Source organism: Nelumbo lutea, chromosome 1 (genome assembly GCF_056320005.1).
Source record: "Nelumbo lutea isolate HS-2025 chromosome 1, American lotus-T2T, whole genome shotgun sequence".
NCBI lineage: Eukaryota > Viridiplantae > Streptophyta > Magnoliopsida > Proteales > Nelumbonaceae > Nelumbo > Nelumbo lutea.
The window spans coordinates 102325227-102350317 of record NC_142684.1 but is presented as its reverse complement, the minus strand read 5'-3'; the positions used below and the strand labels follow the sequence as shown (position 1 = coordinate 102350317).

At 41.1% G+C, this 25091-nt stretch overlaps 3 long non-coding RNA genes across 3 annotated transcripts; 1 reads left to right on the top strand and 2 right to left on the bottom strand.

Annotated features, from left to right (window-relative positions):
* Positions 1–7353: 7353 nt before the first annotated feature.
* LOC148876478 (uncharacterized) lies at positions 7354–8034 on the bottom strand. The gene is made up of 2 exons (XR_016113006.1): positions 7898–8034; positions 7354–7771 (listed from the first exon to the last, which is right to left on the bottom strand). It is a non-coding gene; the product is annotated as an uncharacterized LOC148876478 (long non-coding RNA).
* Positions 8035–8340: 306 nt separating this feature from the next.
* Positions 8341–9409, top strand: LOC148876477 (uncharacterized). The gene is made up of 2 exons (XR_016113005.1): positions 8341–8881; positions 8967–9409. It is a non-coding gene; the product is annotated as an uncharacterized LOC148876477 (long non-coding RNA).
* Positions 9410–19875: 10466 nt separating this feature from the next.
* LOC148876476 (uncharacterized) lies at positions 19876–21012 on the bottom strand. The gene is made up of 2 exons (XR_016105948.1): positions 20616–21012; positions 19876–20419 (listed from the first exon to the last, which is right to left on the bottom strand). It is a non-coding gene; the product is annotated as an uncharacterized LOC148876476 (long non-coding RNA).
* Between the last annotated feature and the right edge of the window lie 4079 nt (positions 21013–25091).

The following is a 25091-nucleotide window of genomic DNA, read 5'->3' as shown; positions in this document are numbered from 1 at the left end:
AAGCATGTCCAAGTACCTCGCCAAAGTCCAAGGTTTAGCCTGCCGCTTTCAACGCTTTTCCTTACAATGGGTCCCTCAGGCCGAGAATGCATGAGTGGATCCCTCGGCCGGACTGTGCACGTCGAGAAGCTACTTCGGCCCTCCATCAAAAAAGTCCAAGTGCTCCCCATAGAGGCCGAACCTTCATGGATGGATCCCATCGTCAACTTCTTGTCAATTGGATGGATGCCCAAAGATAGAAATGAGGCAAAGCGACTCAGACGACAGGCTACCCACTATACCCTCTTGGAGGGAACACTGTACCGAAGATCATTCACCTTGCCTTACCTCCGATGCCTCCATCCAGATGAGGGCAATTATGTGTTACAAGAAATTCACGAAGGCATCTGCGGTAACCACCTTGGCGGGAGAGCCCTAGCCAAAAAAGCTCTAAGGTAGGGCTACTTCTGGCCTACCCTCCACAAGGACACAACTAGATTGGTGCAAAGGTGTGACCCATGCTAGAGGCACGCAGGCCGGCCACCACTCTCTCGGCCCTCTACAGCCCATGGCCCTTTGCCAAATGGGGCATGGACCTCGTTTGCCCCTTTCCTCCGGCCACAGGGGGGTAAAAAGTACATCGTTGTTGCAGTAGACTACTTTACCAAGTGGGTAGAAGTCGAGCCTTTGGCCGCCATCACGACGCGAGCCATCCAAAGCTTCTTTTGGAAAAACATCATCTACCACTTAGTCCTATCCGATATGTTGGTCATTGACAACGAGAAGCAATTTGATGACGCCAAGTTTCGGGAGTGGTGTGCTTCTCTCGGCATTAGGCAACAGTACCCCTCGGTAGGCTATCCCCAAACCAATGGCCTAGCCGAGATCACCAACAGGACAATACTAGATGGACTGAAGACTAGATTTGACCGAGCTAAAGGCCTGTGGGCTGAAGAACTGAATAGTGTACTCTAGGCTTACCGAATTATACCTCGGATAGCCATGGGAGAAACCCCATTCGGCTTAACCTACGACACAAAAGTAGTAATCCCAGTAGAGATCGACCAGCTGACACTCCGAGTTGAAGCATACGATGAAGCCGACAATGATGAAAGCCTCAGAACAAACTTAGACCTGCTGGAAGAAGCCCAAGAGAAAGCACAAATAAGGGTTACCAGCAATGAGTGGCCCGCTACTACAACTCCAGGGTAAAAGAAAGACACTATCAAGAGGGAGACCATGTCCTCAGAAAAGTCATGGTCCCCAAACCCAGAGTAGGGAAGCTGGGCCCCAACTGGGAAGGCCCCTACAGAATCAAGTGAGTCGACAGCCCCATGACTTTCCACCTGGATGGAAGAGCTGTACCTTGGACATGGAATTCAGAGAACCTCCAGATGTACTACAAATGATTGTAATATCTTTTTGAAATTATGGAATGAGTGAAAAAAAGTTCATCTTCGGCTTAATGCTCAACGTGTGTACCTGCTAAGTCCTTATAACTCTTTGACCTCACGACTGGCAAGGGCGCACAATGACGAAAACATGAAAATGTATATCTAAAGTGTACTCAACAATTGACATTTGTAAAATAAAGAGTTTAAAAGTAATATTTTTCCATAATAATTTTATAAATGTGAATTTTATTATTTGTGTAATTTTTATGCTAGGAGAATTAAAAATTGAATGGAAGAGAGCCCAAATATATGTCCAAGAAACCCAAGTCCACGTTCCAGGACCCAAGTATGAGTGTTGATCCGTTTCCCGATTTACTCTGAACAGAATCCGGTATTTTGGGAATATATTTCTTTATAGATATCAAAATTCAGTGATTCTTGAGGCTATGGATAGGTAAGAGATAGAGCTACAATTCATCTGTTGATAGATTTATCAAAATCAGTCTCTATGTAGGCGAAAATTGGGGGATAAGACATGGATCCGGGCTGAGCAGATTGAGGAGCCTGGCAGAACAATAAAAAGGAAAATTTGACCAAAAAGGGGGACGACTTGCAGAGGTTATTTTGACATTATTTTCTCAGTCTTTCACAGAAGAGAAGAGGGGAGAATGACATCCAAGCACGACTAAAGCTTCAACAAGGATAGGAAGGATCTTGATCGATGAGTTTTACTTGTAATTTTACTTTGATTCCTTGAGAGATTTCAATGTTTAATTTTATTCTTGAGAGATTTTTTTTATTATTTTGATAAACCCTGAAGTTATATTCTTCAATTTTTCATATAAGATTAGTCATACTCTTTTTATGTGCAATTTCTTAGAAAATAGTTGATTGGGTAGATTTATTTTATGAGTTGATCATTGACTGCAATACTAACAATCTGATATATTGTTGTTCTTGGATATCTTGTAAGAACATATCATTTTGTTCTTCATTGAAAATTAATTCTCTTAGAACAAATACTTTTGTCTTGTCGTTGGTTTCAAAGTTATATTTTCCGATTGTTTGTTTGAGATGTGAAACTTGCAATTGAGTAATAAATAGGAATCAAATTCTAGACTAGTTAAGCAAATCGATCAAGTGAATCTCGAAGCCTTGTTCATCACTAACTACTTTTCATCCATTAATCATCGTTACTTTTATTCTATTTTTTTTTCTCTTCTTTTTATTTTTAGAAAATCATTTTTCTTGGTTATTCACTCTTAACAATAACTCCTTTTGTTGGTTTAATCATCTTCTCTATGGATCCGACACCTAAAGCTACGTTTCAACGACTACTTAGCCAAGGGTAATAATTTTGGGTGAGACTATACCCCCTCGCTAGACCGACACCAAGACTTAACGAATAAGTAACAGACACCTTAGCTATAACTTAGTGCATCAAAATACGCCAGGATGGTCGAGGGTCCCATGTGCCTCAACACCCCGCCTCGGCGGCGACTAACCTCCTGAACTTTCACACTTAGTGCTACCAACAAAGAAAGCTAGCCCCTATGTAGTGTTGTGCTCGACCTCGTTGAAACAGGCATGCGGGGATATAGGAGCCAGGCGAGCCTTGGCTTCGCCTAGGTCCTATTGGAGCTAGACGAGCCTCAGCTTTGTTTCGGCCACCCCCCCACCAATAAGGCTGGCCACCTCGGCTTTGCCAAAGCTAAGGCGTAGGGATGTTGGAGCCAAGTGAACCTTGGCTTTGCCTAGGCCCCGCGGAGCCAGATAGACCTTTGCTCTGTCTTGGTTACCCTGCAGTACGGCAGGCCTTTTTGGCCTTGTCGAATCCAACACTTAGAAGAATGAGAGGCAGGAAAACATCAGCCCCCACTCTCGCGTCAACATGTCATCTTGCTATTTACCCATATATAGGGAAAGGAGAGAGAGCCAGGAGAGCCCCACGCTTTTCTTTGGCGTCCCTCCATCACATGCCTATTTGGCCTGCCTAAGTGGACACTTAGAGGGGTGCCAGGCCAGGCAAGCCCCGATCTAACTGCGGAGGCCTCGCCTTGGCCACCCCTTTGCCACGCTTTTGATGCGCAAAGTAAACCGAAGAGAACTACGTTTGTCTCATGCTGAGTTTTTTCTTTTGAAGGGGCAAGGACCCTTTAACAACAAAAGCCTAAGTGCAAAAAATGGTGCAAAAACATACAAGGAAAGATAGCACAACAAAACACAAGTGCAACAATCGAAGCAAAAGATAAAAAAACTCCTCCGATTTTCATTATGCACAAAATATTCCATTGGTTTTACAAATTTGTTTCATGGCCCCTCAGGCTGAATACATATACGAAATAAAAAAGAAGAAAGAAGCCAGGCTTATGCTCACCACCAGCTGGACGAGGAAGTGTAGAGTCAGTAGCCTCTTCGAGGGTATCGAGAATCACCTTCAGAGATTCAACATCGAAGTTCAGAAGCACCGCCAGGAGTGCCTTCTTGGTGTCCTCGATCCCGTCCAAATAAGCCCCAGAAGCGAGGTCGACCAGCTCATTAGCTCGTTTCTCTTCTTCCTGGGCCCTCTTCTCGGTATCAACTGCCTTCTACTCGGCCTCGACAGCCCTCTTAGTTGCCTCCTCGGCCCTCCGTTCTGCCTTGGCTGCCTGCCTGTTTGCCTCAGAGATGCCCTCCTAAGCTTGATGGAGACGCCGCTCGGCCTTGGAGACGAGGCTCTCGACTCGAGCCCTCTCAATATGTTCCTTGGCAAGAAGATCTTATGTCTTCTTCAGGTTCTCCTCGGCCTCCTTGCGGAACTTTTGTTTGTCACTTAAGAACCGCTGCATCTCGTGGCACTTCTCCACAGTGCTGGTGGCTGTTTGCTGAAGCTTGTCTTTCTCAGCCTCCAACTTATCCATATTGGCCAAGGTCAACTTTAGTCGATCCAATAGACCAACAAAATGAAGGCAGACTTGCAACAAGAAAACATTCAATACCCAGCAAAAAGAACGAAAGAAAAAAGAAAAGCGAAGAGGAACAGACTGTTACCTCGGCTAGGCTCTGCAACCCTTTGTCATACATCTTGTTAGGGGCCTTCCCCAACATCTGAAAGCAGTCCTGAGACAACAGGGACCCGCTTGTCAGTGCTGGGCCAACTCCCGCGTTGCGAATTGAGTACCCCTTGTGGACCTCCCACTGAAGGTGGAAGATTTGATCAGATCACTGGGCAAGCTCCTCCAACGGCATGGGAGCAAAAAATGGCCCCATCCGCTCTATGTGGGACCCCCTTGAAGCATTTCCAATAGAACTCCGGGTGTGGGCCACCTTCTGCTACGGTTGACCCCCTGTGCCCCCCCCTTTGCACGGGTAGAGACCTTCTCCTTCTACCCATCAGAAGGCCTTTGAGGCATCTTGGCCCGTTCCTTTTGCATGGTATGAGCACGTTCCAGAACACCCTGGCAGGCATCCATTAACACCTCTTCAAACAAAGTAAAGCCATCAGTAAGGCAACAAAAAAAGAGAGAGAGAAAGGAGAAGAAAAAGGGAGGGGGAAAGGGACGTGTTAAAGGACTGCAGGGTCTCTCTTACCGAGGAGAGCAGGGCTGATACCCACAAAAACTAGTGGGACCTCCTCCTCCACCAAGAGTTGGGCTCGACCTATCCACAGGTCGAGCAATTGCGTGAGATCATCATTCTCCTCACTCGTGAGCACTGGGACACTCTTCTCTGTAGCTTAGCTAACCTCTACCCACCCGGACTTGAAGGACCAACCCTCGGGGCAAGATAGAAAGAAAAATTTTCCCTTCCAGTTATGCATGGAAGAAGGATTGTCTATCGGCTTGGTCTTACGGGGTTGGAGGTAGTACATGCTGTTTGCGAAATAATGCCTCATTGGAACAAACAATGCTTGGAAGAGCCTTAGCGTTAGCTCCACCCCCTAGAACCAAGCCACCAACAGCATGACCACTATGGTCGTTGGGCACCAGCTGGCTAAGAGTAATTCCATACACCCTCAACAGTTCGGAAATCAACAGATGAAGGGGAAACTGGAGACTGAACTAGAGGAAATGTTGGTAGACGCAGATCTCCCCCTCCTTAGGAGTCCACGACCATTTGCTTACTTCGGGCACCCTCATACCATAGGACGAGGGAATGAAGTACTACTGCCTTGCCAGAGCTTTGACCTGGTCCCCATCCAGAGAGTTTTCGAAACCCAAGCGGAGAACATCAGTCTTAGCTACTACTTGGGCAGCCTTCGTCCCGGGAAGGTGGTCTAGGGTTCCCTCCCCCTCGGCTGGGCAAGCCCCTTCAACCTTCCTTAGTGTCACAGAAGCGGCACTCTCAGAGGGAGGGTCCTCGCCTCGATGGCTGCCTTCGGCACCCTCAGGGGATACCCTTCCCCGGAGCACCATGACCTCCTACCGAAGGTGGGCAAGAGTAGAAGGACTCAAGGGGCAAAGGGGAGAAGGGGTACGAGAAGAACTCCCTTTTGACTCATGCAAAAGTTCATAGCACTCAGTTCCAGAATCCGAGAAAGACATTGTTTAAAGTAACCTAAGAAATGTGGAGGAAGAAAGAGTGAGAGTAAAGTGTTGAAGGTTGGAGAGTCCAGAAGCTGATTTCACTCGAAGGCAAAGGCACTTAGAGGTAAACGACAAGAATGTTACTACTAAGGTCCCTATTTAAAGAGGAATGAACGGCCCTGATTTCTCAAGATCCAATGGCTAAGAAGCCACCGCCTCCACTACTCAATCATGGCGCGCCGTGTGACGCTCAACTTCGTAAGGCGAAACAACGTGCTAGCGACGGTTTGGATCGTCCCTAATCCAATGGACGTGAAATGCCTCCACACCTACAATCCAGCTATGCCTCATCCCTAAATGCTTGCCCTTGGAAGGCAAAACGACGCTCACCCTCGAAAGGTGAAATGACGCTCTGGGTGAACCAACGTGTCCGCCCACTGTGGACCACTGGCTTATGGGACCGGCTGCACGAGTGCGTGCATTGGTCAGATCGAAAAGCCGCCCCATGCACGGGTCCTCGGGTTTCATAGGTCTTCAGCCTAAACAGCCTTCGGCTCCATAGGTCTTCGGCCTATACAGCCTTTGGCCCCCTATGCTTTCAGCCCAAATGACGCCACTAGAACATCCACACTGAGCATACCTCCCGAATCACTTGTCTGAAGTAGTAGTGTTGTAAACCACTCGCAGCCTCGACCCAACTCATAAAGATGAACCAGGCAGAGACACGAAAGAGGACGCTACCATAGGGTACACCTCGGCTGTCGGGCCCACTGGCACTCACCATTATTACTCCCATAAGCCGAAGCTGAATTTTCCTCTTTGGCATCGGGAGTGGGGGGCAAGTGATGTGGGGTGACCCAACCCAACCCAACCCATTTGAGGCTGGGAGGCCCAACCCATGAGTGCTAGATCAAGGAACAAGATCAACTACAACAGGGGTTGCCCTGCCCCCATCGTACGGAGCCAATCGCAGTGCACTCACATGACCCTGCCAAACTCGTTGCAGGCCCTCGTACGACTCCCATCTCAAGCGTTCATCTCCACCTACCTCCAGGCAACTCAAGTATAAATAGGGGTACCCCCCTCCAGGTAAGGGGGTTACAGAAATTCAAGACCTACACCTATTGTCATAATAACTATTGCTATGACTGCTATCGTGACTTTATTATAGAGCTACCTACTAGGATCCTGTCCTGGTACTCTCCATTCGTACCTTGTACTAACTTGATCGTCGGAGACTTTGCCTCGGGTTCTCACCTGGGGCCTCTGACGAGTTTCTACCTTGTAGCACTTCAGCCATTTACCCTCAGCTTCTATCGGACTCAGGATCCACCCCGCCTCGACCGACACACCTCGTCCTCAATAGCAACCTCTCCGAGTCTTAAAAGCCTTCGGCCGGCCTTCGGAGTCCAGGGGTGAAATTACTTTGTTGCCCTCCGCCATTCCGAGCATCAATAGAAGGGTAAATCTCTTAAGCTACCCTACTGTTCACGAAATTGACAAAATGTTCCTTTTCTGTTTACATATTGTCTTAAAGTACCCTTACTGTTTTTTAAAATTGACATCACTATTAAGTGCTAATGGAAGGAAACAAAATGTCAAATTTGCCCTCTACTATTCTCCGAACTCTTCCCCTCTTTGTTATCCTTTTCACTCTTGTTAGCTGCAAATCGACCATAAGAACTCCGGTCAGGAATTATTGACTTCTCCATGTTACTCTCCAAGCACATCGATAGATACTCTACTCCATTGATCGAGCTTTGATAAACACTAATCCAAGGGTTACATTCACATGTAGGAAAAAATCATGCTCATTATCTTCTGGGTAATTGATCATCTCCTTGAGCAATATGAGGTTATGCACCTTCCAAGTGAATTTTCCACTCAAAACATCTGAAATTGGAGAACAAAATCGTTATTGAAGATTGTAACTCATTGTTATCATGAGAGAAGGAGATTGATTCATTCAAGTCCAAAATATTTGTGGTGATGACAACATAATCGTTATTGAAGAGGAACCTGGCCTTGGGATCCAAAATTAGGGAAGAAGGGATGAAGTCGCACTAGCCGTGAGATTTCTTCTTGTTGGAGAAGTGGTGCCAAGAGTCTCTCTGAATGGACTTGGATTCGCCAAGATGATTAACGATGGAGAGGAGGTGTTGAGGACGATGATCGGCGAGGATCCATGATTTGGAGATAGAGAAGTAACCAGGAATGGCTTGGGAGTTACCTTCGGGGTAGACGTGGAGCCGACAATCATAGTCGCCCACTTTGAAGTATCGGCTCCATAGTGCCCTAGCTTTCACCTTGGGGAAATTAACGACCGTCCACTGGCAAACAACTGAATGATCTCCCCATTTTCTGGGTGTCTAGCATCGGAGGATAGCCAATGGTTGGGATCTGCAACTTCCAACCGTTGTTTCCTTCGTTTATAAGACTTCTCCTCTCCTCCTCTCCTCCCGCGGAAATTAGCGAGGAGAAGGAATAGTAGAGCCCATGGAGACATACAGGGGACACAACTCCTTAGATGTGTGGGCTAAGAAACAGACACGCCTCGTGCAATTTGTGTCGTCCTTGCAAAGTCGAGCCTTTTACTGCGCCAAGTGAAGTCAGCACTCGAAGACTCCATGTGCCTATTCACACATATCTCCGCGTTTGCATGCCCATTTTCTGAAATCAGGGCAAGGAACACATCTGATGGATGGAGATGATGGAGATCCATTGTTCGGTGATGATGACGACGGCAACCACCTTTTCCCATTAAGTTTGAAAAGGAAAGAGAAAGCAAAGGTGAAGAAGAAACTGCTTCATACTCTGTTTCAGAGAGAACAGAGAGACAAAAATGTGGACAGCGATTTGGAGCTAGATCCGGATGAGAGGGCATCAAAATCAACAAAGAAGCAATGGGGATTTGATGGGTTTAAGAAGGGGGAGAGAAGTAATTGGAAATAAATCAAGTACAAATATTTTGATCATCACTTCAACTAGTAAAGAAATATCATGGTAAGTTTAACCATTCAATCTTAAATTTATTTTGTTATATTATATTATATTATATTATAATGTTGAATGTTAAATATGCGTGTAGGTGTTACATATCTCTCGTCAACAATTGCAACAAAGTTATACTTAAAATTGCAAAATGAATGTATCAATAATTTCTTAGCAAGGTATGAATTGTATATATTGTAAATTAAACACCGTTTGATTCGTGGGAATAGGGGTTTGTAATTGGAATCGGAATGGGCTACTCCGATTCCAACTGTTTGGTTGGGTGGAATTAGAATCCCATTGCTATTCCTATTAGAATGACATTCCCCCATTTGAGAAAATGGTCATTCCCTGTCCCTCCATTGGGAATGAAATCCTATTCCTGTTGATTTTAATTTCCATTTCCATTCTTGTTTGAACCAAACATAATATAGGTATGGACCATTCTGATTCCGATTCCGATTGTGAACCAAAGGAACCCTTATTTCTATTATTGTTCTTGTTCAAATTATCTAATTTATTGTTAAATTTTTTGAACCATTTCATAGTGTTGGATCAAATTCATTGTCAACAATTGGAGAAATAGATATACTTGATAATGATTCTTTATTGTTGAAGGAGAGACTTTTAAAAAACAGGAGAACAGTTTCTGAATTGTTTGACCTAAAAGCAGATAACACATCTAAGGTTTGCATGAATCTTGAATAACATTAATGAATTAAAAATTATAAATATTTATTTATTTATTAATAAAAAGGGCATTATTTATACTTGTAAAGTATCCATAAACAAGATAATACATGAATGTGGATGATATTATATTGCATGTACAAAGTGTGCAAAAAAAAAAAAATTACAAGACCCTACATCACATTGCAACAAGTGTAATATTGATGTTCCCTATCTTGAAGCAAGGTAAATATTTATTTTTATTAATTATAATGATATAATTTTTAATTTTAATCGATTATTTTAGTTTTTTCTAGATTTAGGATCAAGGTGGGGGCGAGAAATTACACAGGTTTTGCTACTTTTGTTCTATTTAATAAAGAAACAAAATTTTTAATCGAATATTCAATAGCACATCTGATAGATGTTTCACTTAAGGTACTATTTTTTCATTTATTTTGGATTTAATGTTACTGTATTATAAGAAATTTATTAAATTTTCATTCATGAGAATGGGATGAATTATTGAGTGTAATTTTTGATGGAGTGATTGGATCGACTTTTGATTTTCAAATCAAACTTTCTTCATATGATTTGCAATATCAAAATTTAAGTTTCACTGTGTCCAAAGTTTTTGTAGTTGACAATGGAATTGACATGAAATATAGTACAAGTGAATATTCAATTATTGGATCAACAAATACAGATGAAAGTCTTCCAAGAAAATAGATTTGTTTAGCATTAGACTATGAAGTAAGGTGTTACATGTTACTGATCTTAATTACAATTTTTTTATATAAATTATGAATATATAATTACACATCAATTATTATTAGGATAATGAAGACAACCAAAATTTTTCAACTTCAGGCATTTGAATATGTAAATAGGACAATATTATTTATTGGCCGAAAGAAGCACTTGCAAAATATGTTTATTTTATTTCACATTGTATGACAATTTTACTTCTTTCTTAACTCCTTTGATTTTATTGTTATTCATACAGCTTTCATTAGACTTTTACCTTTATTAAAAGTTTATTGTTGTTTATTAGTTTTCTAATAAAGATTGAATACATATAACTTAAATTAGCAAACAATTTTTAAATTGAAAACTTTGTGCAAGTGTGTGTGTATATACTTTGTATAAGTTCATTCAATAGCATAACATTTGTCGTTTGAGCTCCAAGTTTGTTATTTGTTGTTGTAGTTCTATCCTTAGTGACTGAGTTGGCATTTTAGAATTTAGATTTCTTTGGGATTGGGTCTTTGGGTAAGGTCCATTTAAATTATGACAAAAAGTCACATCCCTAATCTAACATAAACCCTTTGCTATGGTTATGATTCATGGAGTTTCTCACTTTCTATAGATAGAAAGATCACATGTTGTTACGGGAGTGTGAAGCCATGGGACCTACATTTTTTGAAATCAAAATTGAACTAATAAAAAAGGATCTCAACTTTCCAAAAATGTGGGGATTTATATTATTGGATAAGATCATTCAAATATTAAGAAATGATGCTTTTCATGTACAAGATATTTAAAGGCTTGTTGATGAAATTATGCATGTGGATAAATGATCTCGTTCTAGGGATGATGGTTTTCTAATGCTTTTCTCTATCTCAATTTTTTTTTTTTTTTTTGGAAAATTGGGCCAAAGTATAAGCATACCTATTTGCTTATCTATTTATATAACAAAAAGAAAAAGAAGACCTCCCAAAATTAGACAAGTATGAAGTAACAGTGGATTGGAGATGAAAACATTTCCATGGTAACCTAAGCTGATGCTTGGAATCTTTGATGACATTAGAAGAGACAGAGCCATGAATAATACAGACCACCCTCTCTGAGTTGTTGGCTTAAGACCCTATTAAATACTGATAAGTTCAACATCTTTAGGAAATCCTTGAAGCCATTGGCAACCTCCTGCAATACGAAGAAATTGAAGTTTTGAGTTAAACCAAATATAATCAAAGGAACATTTTGAAGAATCAATATGTAAATAGGACATAATTAGTTCTGAGAGGTAAGTCATAGGAATGGTGACGATTGGCTCCATTCCTAGATTACCAAACAATGATTGAAAAAGAGGGTTGATACACATTAAGATGCACTGAACAAATCCTAAATATTTTTCATTACGCACAAGCCAAATATAATAAAAAGCAATTGTGATCCAAGTAAGAATATGGTTCAGGCTTATTTCCAATTCCTACTACCTCAATGCGAGGGAATGATATGGTGGTGTTTTCCATGGCAATGTTTAATAATAGTTGCATTTCATGAATTTGCCAAATCAACATGATGCAAATTCATTAAAAAACAAATAAAAATTAATTATTTTTATGGACCACGTAAAGGTCAAACCCCTTGTGCTACCTAAGTTGTTGACTCCCAACACTATTGCTAATCAAACCTAATGTTATTAGGGTGATGGGATATGCTGCCACCAAATAGCATGTTAACACCTTGATAGCATGATATCCAAGTTTACATCAAAAACATCTCCTCATGAATGAAACATACAAGTGTCTTGTGGGAGATATTCTTAATGTATGATTGGGTGTGGAGTTGTCAACATTAAACACATTTTTACTGGCTTGTCATTTAGTTAGTTTATTTGTCTAAATATTTTAACTTTCATTTAAAAAATAAATTCTTAGTTTTTAGATTTAAGTTTGGCATTTTTTCAGTCACTATAAGATCAACAGGTTAGGATTTACCAACATCAACATTCCTATAAGAACAATACCATGATGCTTTAGGATTATGATACTTATTCTAAAATTTGCATTTAAACTAAAAATTATTGGTTCACATACATGTCAAATAAATACATACATACATACATACATACATACATATGAATATTTATACATGCAAATATGAATAGGAATATCTGATTCAAGTTCCTTTAACCCTCTACCTCCATTCATTGTATCCTACCCTTGGTCATTGCTTTCAAGGGTGCACCTTGAGTAGGCCCAATCCAGCTCACAAATTTATATAAGTTGGGTTTGGACTTTGAACCTTAAGTTGGGCCTGAGTTCAAAAGTTTGAGCAGTTTTATTTTTTTGGGCTAAGCTTGGTTCTAGTCCTTAGGTATCATGAGCCTGAATTGAACTTATCTATTTACATACATATTTACATATATAGACATATTTGGATGCATATATATATATATATATATATATATATATATATATATATATATATTTGTAAACCGTACATGCATGCATACGCATACACATACACATACACATATATACATTTTATATCAAATTTTAGTATGGCTTGATAGACCAGCCCAAGCCCATCTTTGACCTGACCCAACTTGAGTGCATCAAATTTCAGTTTGGGCTAGCCCTGGGTTGGATAGTTTGGCTTGACCTTAGGATTGGGCCTAGGTTGGGCTTAAACCTAGCCCAACCTGCCCAACTTGCACCCTAATTCCTTTGCCCTAACCCTTGCTGTGTATTTGCAAAGAAACCCCTCTTTACGTATAATAGAGTATGAAGCCTTGAATACAATGGATTAGGTGCAATGTGAGAATTCATGGTTCGTTTGGTTCACAGTCAAAATCGGAATGGTCCATTCCCTTAGTCTATTTTGTTCAGACAGGAATGGGAATGGGAATTGGAATAAGCATGAATGGGATTTCATTCCCAAGAGAGGGGGAGGGAATGATCATTCTCTCAAATGGGGGAATTCCATTCTAATAGAAATGGGAATGGGATTCTGATTCTAACCAACCAAACAGTTGGATCGGAATAGCCCATTCCAATTCCGATTCCAGACCTCTATTCTTGCGAACCAAATGGGGCCTCAGTATTCAAGGCATCCGTATGAGTAGCATGGCTCTGGTTGTATTCACAATTATAGCACAAGGCTACTCCAATAGGCATGGAATATTTTTCTTGCTCTTACAATCAAGGATTCAAATATAAATATGATACGGTCGATACAGGGTGTATCATATTGGTATTGGTGCATATGGGTATGGGATACGCTACGAACAAGGGTGTAGATGGATAATTTGGCTTGACCCTAGGCTTTTGCCTAGGTTGAGCTTAAACCTAGCCCAATTAGCCCAACTTGCACCCCCTAATTCCTTTGCCCTAACCCTTGCTATGTATTGGCACATAAACCCCTCTTTACACGTAATAGAGTATGAAGCCTTAAAAATAATGGATTATTCTCATTATGTGAATTTAATATTTAAGGCACCCGTATGAGTATCATGGTTCTGGTTGTATTCAAAATTTTAGCCTAAGGCTACACCAATGGGCATGGAGAATTTTTCTCGCTCTTATACTCAAGGATTGAGATATCAATATGATATGCCCAATACAGGGCATATCACTTCAGTATCAATGTGTATGGGTATGGGATACACTATGAACAACGGTTTATCTGTTGAATTGTGATACTTGCCCATATTGGCACGTATCACATTGTATTAGACCAATACACAGTGATACACATTGATGCTACATTGCGTATGGTGTCTATTTATTAAAAACACACTCCTAGCGTGATTCAATCCCTAGTCACTTTTACACCTAAATCTTAAATGCATCTTTAGAGCACTGGACCACCTTGCTTCTTATGATACTAAATGAAACATAATAACTTAATAACTTTTGTGTTTACATACTGATATAGGTATATTTGGTCAGTCCACTAGATCATAACACGTGGCATCAGCCAGGGGTATTCTAAACTAGTGATAGTTTTCTAAGGGCATTTGGGTAATTCTCACCCTCAGCGACTAAGGAGCTATTAATGCAGGCGCATGTTCTAGGTGCATTTACTCCTGAGCTAATGACATGGGGTTGTGGTCAGCTAACGCCTCTCCAAGTCCCTCTCTACATGACTGTGATATACGGGACGGTTACACATCGTGCATTACTCCCCACTTGAGCGACTCCTACTATGAAAGGGACACTACAACCAGAGGCACGCACATATACTCGAGCAATCACTTACACTCTTGTGTTGACCTTTGCTTCCTTTAAGCTCTCGGCTAACTTGACCGTCGGAATCCTCACCCTTGGGAACACTCCCGGGGCCTCTGACCTCGGAAATTACTTTTCTTCCCTTAGCTCCAGTTTTGACAACATCATTTGGTGTTGTCTGTTAGAAAGACTTAAAATCATTCCTCTTTGACAAAACTTTTAGAAACCACCTAATATTTCCGAAAAAACAGATGATAACCAAGACAATGTCACCATGCTCAAAACGTGGTCACTCATGAGCAGTTCAGTGCGGTGCTTTAGTAACTAGATAGCTTGGCCCAACAATTAGATGAATTGCGGTGCTTGACAAGGGGCCTTCCATACGGTGGCCACCCTATCAGGGGCTAGTACCAACAAGGTAGGAAACCTGACCACATATAGGTGAGCTAGCATTGAGGCATGTGCATTGCCGATGACCCCTCGAAGTCTGGTAGCAGTAGTTGCTGGGCAAGCAAATATTGGTCTAACACATCTCAGCTTCCACCTAGCCAAGGTGGAAACCACCACGGCTCCCTTGTCCGTGATGCTCTAGAAGACCGTCGAGATTGTCACGTTGACCGCACTGCCTCCAACCACAATAGGGACAACAACGGGTGCTCTGTCCATTACAACCCCCTCAACAATCAGGAGCCGGTCGATGCCATGCCTCTCCCCCACCAGTATCCAACCTCCGCGATCACCTCAACAATCACTGCTTTCTTAGGGCTCGGGATCAGGTTGAGTTAGAAAATTCTGGGAACCATGTAGATCTCTCCTAAGTGAGATAGCCTCGGGAGCTGGCCGAGGTCCCCGTGCCTCAAATTGACTGATGCCTCAGGGACCTCCAGGCATAGATAGGTTCCATACAAGATGAGATCAGACAGGTGAAGGAGGGCCAAGGTGATGCCTCCACTAGTTAGCCCACCTCATCCACATGAATGGAGGCCTTCATTGACTCCATCACCTTGAAGCTGTTCCTGCCTAACCTCAAGGCACCTACTCTTGAGACATATGATAGGAGCACAGATCTGAAAGACCATTTGGAGAGTTTTCGTGCCCTAATGCTCCTTCATGATTACTCCGATGCACTAATGTGTAGGGCCTTATAGGCCACTTTCAAGGGAGCCACCCACAAATGGTTCTCCATGCCCCCCTTGTTTTATCAGCTCCTAGGACTAGTTTCTAGACCTTTTTTTGGCACACTTGTGAGTAGCCGAGAATTTTAGAAGACCATCATCTCCCTGGTGCCCATCAAGAAAAAGCATGGGGAGAGCCTTCAAACATATATGAAGAGATTCAACCAGGAGGAATTCGAGGTCAAAGATCTTGACCCCTCGGTGTCTATGGCTGTTACCATCAGTGGCCTCCTCTTGAGACCCCTCAATTGGTCCATTTCCAAGACTCTGCATAAGAATAAAGCGAAAATCCTAAATAAAGTGTAGAAGTACATTATGGTTGATGAAGCCGAGGCCAACAACCGCCTCAAGAACCCCGAGGCGGGTCCCAATGAGAAGAAGAGGAAGGATAGAGATGGGTTGATCGACAGTCCAACCAAGAAGAACAATAGGAAGAAGTAGTCGGCCCTGTTGTTCGACAAATTCGACAAATGGCAAGGATGCCTCAGTCTCGGCCATCATCTTGGCTATACCCTCCTCTGACTACCTCCAGGTGTACTATCGGCTGCACCCTTTTTTGCGATCGTCTTCGCTGCCACCTCCGCTAGCAATATGGCCTTCATGTTGCTCTTCGTCTTTACAAAAACTGAACCAACTTAAGGCTCATTGTATCCTACCCTTGGTCATTGCTTTCAAGGGTGCACCTTGAGTAGGCCCAATCCAGCTCACAAATTTATATAAGTTGGGTTTGGACTTTGAACCTTAAGTTGGGCCTGAGTTCAAAAGTTTGAGAATTTTTATTTTTTTGGGCTAAGCTTGGTTCTAGTCCTTAGGTATCATGAGCCTGAATTAAACCGTACATGCATGCATACGCATACACATACACATACGCATTTATACATTTTATATCAAATTTTAGTATGGCTTGATAGACCAGCCCAAGCCCATCTTTGACCTGACCCAACTTGAGTGCATCAAATTTCAGTTTAGGCTAGCCCTGAGTTGGATAGTTTGGCTTGACCTTAGGATTGGGCCTAGGTTGGGCTTAAACCTAGCCCAACCTGCCCAACTTGCACCCTAATTCCTTTGCCCTAACCCTTGCTGTGTATTTGCAAAGAAACCCCTCTTTACGTATAATAGAGTATGAAGCCTTGAATACAATGGATTAGGTGCAATGTGAGAATTCATGGTTCGTTTGGTTCACAGTCAAAATCGGAATGGTCCATTCCCTTAGTCTATTTTGTTCAGACAGGAATGGGAATGGGAATTGGAATAAGCATGAATGGGATTTCATTCCCAAGAGAGGGGGAGGGAATGATCATTCTCTCAAATGGGGGAATTCCATTCTAATAGAAATGGGAATGGGATTCTGATTCTAACCAACCAAACAGTTGGATCGGAATAGCCCATTCCAATTCCGATTCCAGACCTCTATTCTTGCGAACCAAATGGGGCCTCAGTATTCAAGGCATCCATATGAGTAGAATGGCTCTGGTTGTATTCACAATTATAGCACAAGGCTACTCCAATAGGCATGGAATATTTTTCTTGCTCTTACAATCAAGGATTCAAATATAAATATGATACGGTCGATACAGGGTGTATCATATTGGTATTGGTGCATATGGGTATGTGATACGCTACGAACAAGGGTGTAGATGGATAGTTTGGCTTGACCCTAGGCTTTTGCCTAGGTTGAGCTTAAACCTAGCCCAATTAGCCCAACTTGCACCCCCTAATTCCTTTGCCCTAATCCAAGTGAACACGTTGTGAGTAAATAGTGGAGTCTCTCCCATCTCCCCCTTCTTTTTAAAGGAAAATGAACGACAGAGATTCACTCCATCCGACGACCATAAGCGAACTGCCTTACCATCCCATGCTAGTTCGCCCATCATCTCCAACTCAACATATGCCAAATCGACGCGACCATTTGGACTTTCGTCCTAAACACAGTCTCCATGTAGCAAAATGCAGGCCTATCTCATACATGACTCTTCGATCAATGAATCCGGTGTCTATCCCAAATACGGATGTTGGGAGCAAGGAAAGAGCATCCGTATGGGAAATGGTGACTTAGCCACTATCATGTAATCAATTCCAATCATGGTCCATGAACAATAAAGCTCACGAAGACTATCAACTACTCTCATTGGCCAAGGCTGAGGCCTCAGCATCAATCACTCGTAGCCCACAGCCTCAGCTTCGAGAGTAGAGGGAAAGTGATATAGGTATATTTGGCCAGCCCACCAGATCTTGACACTTGGCATCGTCTAGGGATATTCTCGACTGGTGATAGTTTCCTAGGGGCATTCGGGTAATTCCCGCTCTTAGTGATTGAGGAGAACTTAATGTGAGCGCACGTTCTGGGTGCATTTACTTCTGAGCCAATGACATGGGGTCATGGTTGGCCGACACCTCTCAAGGTCCCCCCCTATGTGACTGCGATATACGGGACGCATCGTGCATTACTCCCCACTTGGGTGACTCCTACTATAAACGGGACAAACACTACAACTAGAGGTATGCACGCATACTTGAGCAATTACTTACACTCTTGTGGTAACCTTTGCTTCCTTTAAGCTCTTGGCTAACTTGACCGTCGAATTCCTGGCCCTTAGGAACACTCCTAGGGCCTGTGGCATCTTTTCTCTCTTAGTAGGTGAGACCCGTGGCCCTCGGATCTCAGAAATTACTCTATTGCCCTCAGCTCCAAATTCGATAGCATCACATACAATCTAAACAAATAACATATGATTATGTATAACAATTTCAACAAAAAATTAAAAAAAGAAATTCAAAGTTGGTATTTTATAAACTAATAGAATAAATAATCTATCAAATCCACATTCATATAAAAAATGATTTTAATCTTAATAAATTCATACAAAAAATTAATAATAAATAATTATTTTAGTACTTAAAGTTTATAAATTTCTACATGATAAATATCTTAAAATACTTATATATTTTTATAAATTATTAGTTATTATTTTAATTTACATGAAATAAAATTATTTTATCATTACTAAATATAAAAATATTATTTACAAAATAACTGAGAATATAATATTAAATGAATCTATCAAATCCACTAACGTACATTTATATAAAAAATGATTTTAATTTTATAAAATTAATAATGAAATAATTTTTAGTAATTAAAAATTATGAATTTGTATATGATATGTATCTTAGAAATTTTAGTAGATTTGATATTATATTTATTGTTTACAAAAATTACGTATTTAATAATTAAAGATAACATATTTATTGTTTATAAAAATAAAATATTATTTACCAAGCATTGATAATTTAATATTTAGTTGATTTTTTAATGTAAAATAGTAAAAATTATAAAATAAAATTAATATTATAATTAAAATATAATAGTTGCATATGTGGACTTAAATAGAAAATAAAAGAAAAATGGCTTTATGCATGTATTATTTTGTAAAAATCTATTTAATGTGTCTTAGACTCTTGATTGATACATTAGTAAAAAATTATATGATATCAATGCATCCCACTATGTTAATTGTAATGTTTTTCTTCATATTTGCCATTAAATATTCATTTTTATGTATTTATGCATTATTTGTGGCTATTTTGACCAAAACCAGATTCAGTTAGTGCATGGCCCATTCCAACACCCTTTATAGCCTTGCATTGGGAATATCTCCCCATGAAATAAAGCACAGAAGTACGGAGATGTTCCCAATGCAAGGCCGTAAAGGTTGTTTGAACGGGTCTTTTAATGACTAAAGCCAATCACATTTTGACATTAAATTTAGTGTTATTAGTGTATTTATGGAATTATATGTATGTATTTCTTTAACGCATCCATGTGTTTCCATATTGCTTCTCGTTATCCATACATTTTAAAAAATGCATTCATATTCTAATTGTCCAATACAATACCCAATACTGATACTTTGATCCTTATTTACACTATGCCACATGAGCTAGTGCCTACCGCATTTAATTTCCATCCTCATAAATCATACTTCGTTAAAACATTATTTTAATCATCTTTTAAGATTAAGAGGGCACAAGTATTTTCATCCTTTTTCTTTTTGAAAAACATACACACACAAAAAAAAAAAAAAGTCGTGTGTTCCATGGAGAAGCAGGCAGGCTGACTATGTGTTTAGATCTTAAATTACCAAGCCAAGTCATGATTCAAAAAAAACCTCCTTTGAATCCCAAAAATAATCATTGCAGCAACTTTCTTGGAAAAACAGCACATGAAACATAGATTTTCTAGTATTTCTGTTTTTGTTTTAATACAGTACGTACTGCCAAACACCCACCAACCAATCCATGGTTTCTGAAACAAGCAATTGAGAGTTGAAAACTGAAATACAGTTGGTGGATTGTGAATTAATACTATTTTTTAACCAAATGATATAATTGTCTTCATATTTGTGAGAGACAAAACAAAATGATCTCTTTTCTTGTGCTTGTATTTATAGAAGCTTAAATAAATAATACAGAAAAGGAGGGTTGCTCGTTTGTTTTTAAGATTTCTCCTGCTTTCGTGTCTCTTCATCAACTGTTAAACACCAATACAAGGCATAGCGCAATGGGTGGCACTTGAAACTCTCCGACAATGAAATGGAGTAACTAGCGATGGCTGTTCGTCTGAACACTTCTTCCTCTTTGCGTTGGGAATTACTTTTGGCTTCTTTAGATCTTCAAGGCAATGAACATCCTCCATGCATGCGAATGATCGCGATTTCCCCGAGTAATACCTCGACAGTCCTTTTCTGCTGAATAAAGGATAAACATCCACACCCACATTAACACAAACAGGTAGCTAGGTATTACCACAATACCACGTCACGTTAATTAATGATCAGAAATCTCAAAAAATAAAAAAAAAGGGAGCTAGGGTTGAACTATATATTAACCCGAATGCCTCTTCTGCAAATACATGAAATGATGATTCATGAAGCACTTTCTTACTTTTGAGGAAGATCATTTCTTAGCGAATCCATGTCGAAAGCTGTAGTGTCCTCCGTTCCCTTCTTGAGGTTTTGCCAGATCAATTCTGTGCCTAAAGACATATTGGGTTTTGAAGCGAGAAGGTCAAATCAAGAGAAAAAGAAAGAAAGAAAGAAAAAAAAATAATGCAAGCACACAAGCAAAATGATAGTGTAAAATGGGGGTGTTTATATAAGCTTGATCTGTTTGAGAGAAACCGTTCAAAGATAATAGTGTTTGCACGTCAATGGCCGGCCGGGAATGGATCCAATGAGAGATTATGGCCCGATAAAGGTGGGCTGGCTTGGAGGCCTGTTGGGGTTTTTGGGGTTATGATGGAACTCATCAATCATCATCATCCACATGCTCATCGACACTCTCTCTTGTTCATCCAATATCGACTTTAAATAAAGTATGCATCGGATGTGTTTTTAGAATTTTGTTGTAATTAAAATAGAAAAGTTTTGAAAAGTATATGGGCCCCGATAGACAACTGCACTGTTTTCAAAATCAGACTGGACCAGATGGTAGGACCGGAAAAACCGGGAACCGGTCACCTGATGATTTTGTTTTTCCACAAAACCACTGATTTTGATAAACAAATCGCTGAACCAGCCGGTTAATCGTTCAAATGGTTTTGACCATTTTCCAAATTTTTAATTTTTTTTTGTTAGAATGGGCCAGCCGTTCAGGTCGGACAATCGGATTGTTTGAATCGATAACCGAACTCCTAACCGGTTTGGTCACTGGTTCGTTTTTAAAAACTATGGACCATTGTATTGGCATTAATTTTTACACAAGTAGTTAAGGTTCAAGTTGGAAGAAGTATAAATGCAAATATGTAGATTATTTTATATGTATTTATATTCTTTATAAACTGAGCCTAAATTACAAATTTTGTCTATTGACTCGTAATTTAATATTCATGGCATAATACCGTAAACTTTAACTAGCAACATTACATTCTTCTCAAAGGTCGAATTAGAACTGTTAGTAGCGGGGCTCAAAACCGCATTGCATGTAGGGTTTACCCAATTAACCACTCGGTTGAGTGGTATTTGATATCATTATTATTTTCTAACACAGAAGTTACACCTTGGAATTCAATGAAATAATTTCAGGTTCAATGCATGTTTTATATTGTTATTTAATGTCAATTGGGCATCATTAAGTACTAGATAGGCAAAAAGGTGAAAATATTGTTTTTATTGCAAGAAGTATAATTAGCAGATTGGGTTAGGTCATAAACTCGTAGGGATCGGCTTTAATTGGGTTTTGGGTCAGGTTTGCATTAGGGTGAACTCATACTGACCTGACCCGTCGTTACAGTAGCCTTGAAGATATTAGAATTGGATATAAGTATGCTATACATGAGGCAAGGTGGTGCGGGTATGGTACCCTCTTCATTTAGTTTGACTGAGTTGGGTTCGGATTTAAATCCAAACCCAACCGGTTGACATCCCTACTCCTGATTTCCTTGTTCATTGTATTACAAAGGATTGTTTGTTGAGCAATTGAATGAATTCGCCTGGTCAGACTTGAAAGGAAAAAAGAAAAAACAAATTTCCTCCAATTAGACAAAAATAAATGCTGAATTACTGAATACTGATGTAGCTAATTGAGAGGCAAAAGCATGGGTCTCGGATGATGGTCCTGTAGATGGTGGGCTCCATAAATTGCAAGGTGCCCATATTAATGGACTACGGTTCATGGCCCAGTAGCCCACCATCAAATAGATACATCCACTAGGCATTAGTGCATTAAATAGAGTTAAATCTTTCACATGATTCTGTCGTGCTGCTCTGGGTTGGGATTAGCCGGGCCCCGACAAACGGAACCCAGTTAGTCTGCTTTAGCCTTCAAGGTATATGTCCCTTTTGCTTTTGGGTCTTCCCTTGGACAGGCCTAGAGCCCTTTTCCTTGAATGGTCGTCAAGATTTTAGCTGAACTTGACGACGACTTCTGCTGAGATGCTGGGCAAGGTTCGATCGGCGCTGAACACAATGATACATTATTAACCCTTAATTGGCTTCTAATGAACTTTGTGGCCAAATTGAAAGTTCGGATTAGTTGAACGCGAGAGTTGTTCAAACAACAGGTCGTGGAACCAATGGTAATGTCCCATACCAGTGGTAGAATATATGGAATTCACAATTTGAAATTAAATATATAGTTATAGGTCCCATGTTGATGTAGAAATATCTGGCCGACTTGTAGATTTTGATACATGGCGTTGGTGGGATGCATTCTTGCCATCTATTATCTACTATCAACCACTCCCAATTATTGTCTTCTAAGGAAACTCCAATTATAAAAGGGGCTCCCGCATTGAGATAAAGACACATACTTAAATTCTAAGTTTCCTCATTTGCTTGGTCCGACCCCTCATAACCCTCGACTAACTTGACTGTCGAAGTCTTCACCCCTGAGATAACTCTTGGGGCTTTTGACGTCTTCTTTGTCTCAGTAGGTTGGACCTGTCGGCATTGGACACAAAAAATTATATCGTTGCCCTCGGCTTTGCATTTGGTAGCAACAACTGGCACCGTTCGTGGGAAACGCCTTCAAAACTTTTTCTTAAGAAAACAAATTTAACCTAGTCAACTAGTGTTTCCGAAATGACTGACAAGTAAGACACCATTCCTAATGTTCAGAACTTAGTCACGATTGACTAGTTCGATGTGGTCATAAACAGGCTAGACAACTTAGCCCAGTGGTTGGACAATAAGGTATTTGGAAGGAGGCCACCCACAAGTTGGCTGCCTCATCGGAAGCCACAAACAACACGGCTAACGATTTGCCCATACCCCGCTAAGCCAACGCTTGGGTGGCTTAAAGGAGGCTGACACTTGACAACAGCAACCGACGGGCTAGCAAGCCCTATTCTAAGACCCCTCAGCTCCCCAGTCGAAGGGGCGACCCCGTGGGGTTCCATGTCAAGCGCCAGAACCACGACTGTCAACATTGTCGCATAGTGACCATCCGGGATGACGGTGGTCGCTTGGACCACTACAGTCTCCCTCCAAGGGCGGGAGGCCAGTGCTATGTCTCTCCCCCGTTGGTTTCCGACCTCCATGACCTCATCAATGATTGTTGTGCCTACAAGTGTCTGAGCACTCTAGGAATAGGGCTGACCCATCTCGTGCGAGAGAGAACTAGGACCAGGCCGAAGCAATGATGCCATACATCGACTAGCACCTTAGAGATATTCAGGCGTAGATTGGCGCCATTCAAGATCAACTTCGACAAGTAAAGGAGGGCCGAGTTGACACCTCTACCAGTTGCCATGCCTCATTCAGCTGAATGGAGACCTTCATGGATTCCATTATCTCCGAGCCCCTCCTGCCGAATTTCATATTCCCAACGTTGGAGACCTATAATGAGAGTATAGACCCTGAGGACCGCCTGGAAAGCTTTTGGGCTCTCATGCTCCTACATAGATACTTCGACATCATCATGTGCCAAGCCTTCCAGGCCACATTAAAGGGAGCAATACACCAATGGTTCTCGACACTGCCTCCACACTCCATTGGCTCTTGAGACCAGTTCGCAGACCTCTTCTTAGGTCACTTTGTGAGCAGCTGATGGTGTCAGAAAACCATCATCTCCCTAATGTCCGTTAAGCAGAAGTGCAGGGAAAGCCTTTGGTGGCCTCTGGCCTGGACCCCTTAGTTGGTCTATTTCCAAGACTCCACTCAAGACTAAAGCTGAGTTCTTAAAAAAGGTCCAAAAGTACATCACTGTTGAGGAGGCCGAAACTAACAAACGCCTCCAAGATCCAAAAGTAGAGCCTAGTGACAAGAAGTGGAAGGAAATGAATGGCCACGATGATGACTCCACCAACAAGGGTGATGAGAAGAGACTGCCGACCCCTTCCTTCAAAAAGTACACACCACTAAATTCCTCTCGAATGCACATACTAATGCAAGTAGGGAAGGAGGAATTCATGAAGTGGCTAGCCAAGTTAAAAAGGAACCCGAGAAGGGAAACCCTAAGAAGTACTATAAGTACCACTACGACACCAGCCACGACATTTGATGAAAGTAGAATTTATCATATTTTTATCCCCAAATATTCTATCTTTCATAATGAATTAGTACTTAATTGGACTCATATTTGTTGTATTTCGGTTCAGGGCATGAAAGAAGGCATCAGAAGCAAAGAAAGGCAAATCAGATGATTTTTCATAGTTTCGGCATCATTAAGTAATTTAGGCCTAAATCGTGTACCCGAACTCCGATTGGGCTGATTAAAATTCCATTGGAAAGATAAGAGAAAAAGCCACAACTTTCATGTTTTGGGCTTTCACAGATTCAGCCTGCATTGAAACCAAATCCGGGCCCGAAGTCAAGGAAAATTCGTAGGAAGGCCCAAGCCGTAGCTAAAGCCCAACTTGCAAAAAAGCCTGGCAACAACCCAATTCATAGAGGAGGTCTAATATGAATCCAAGAACAAGAA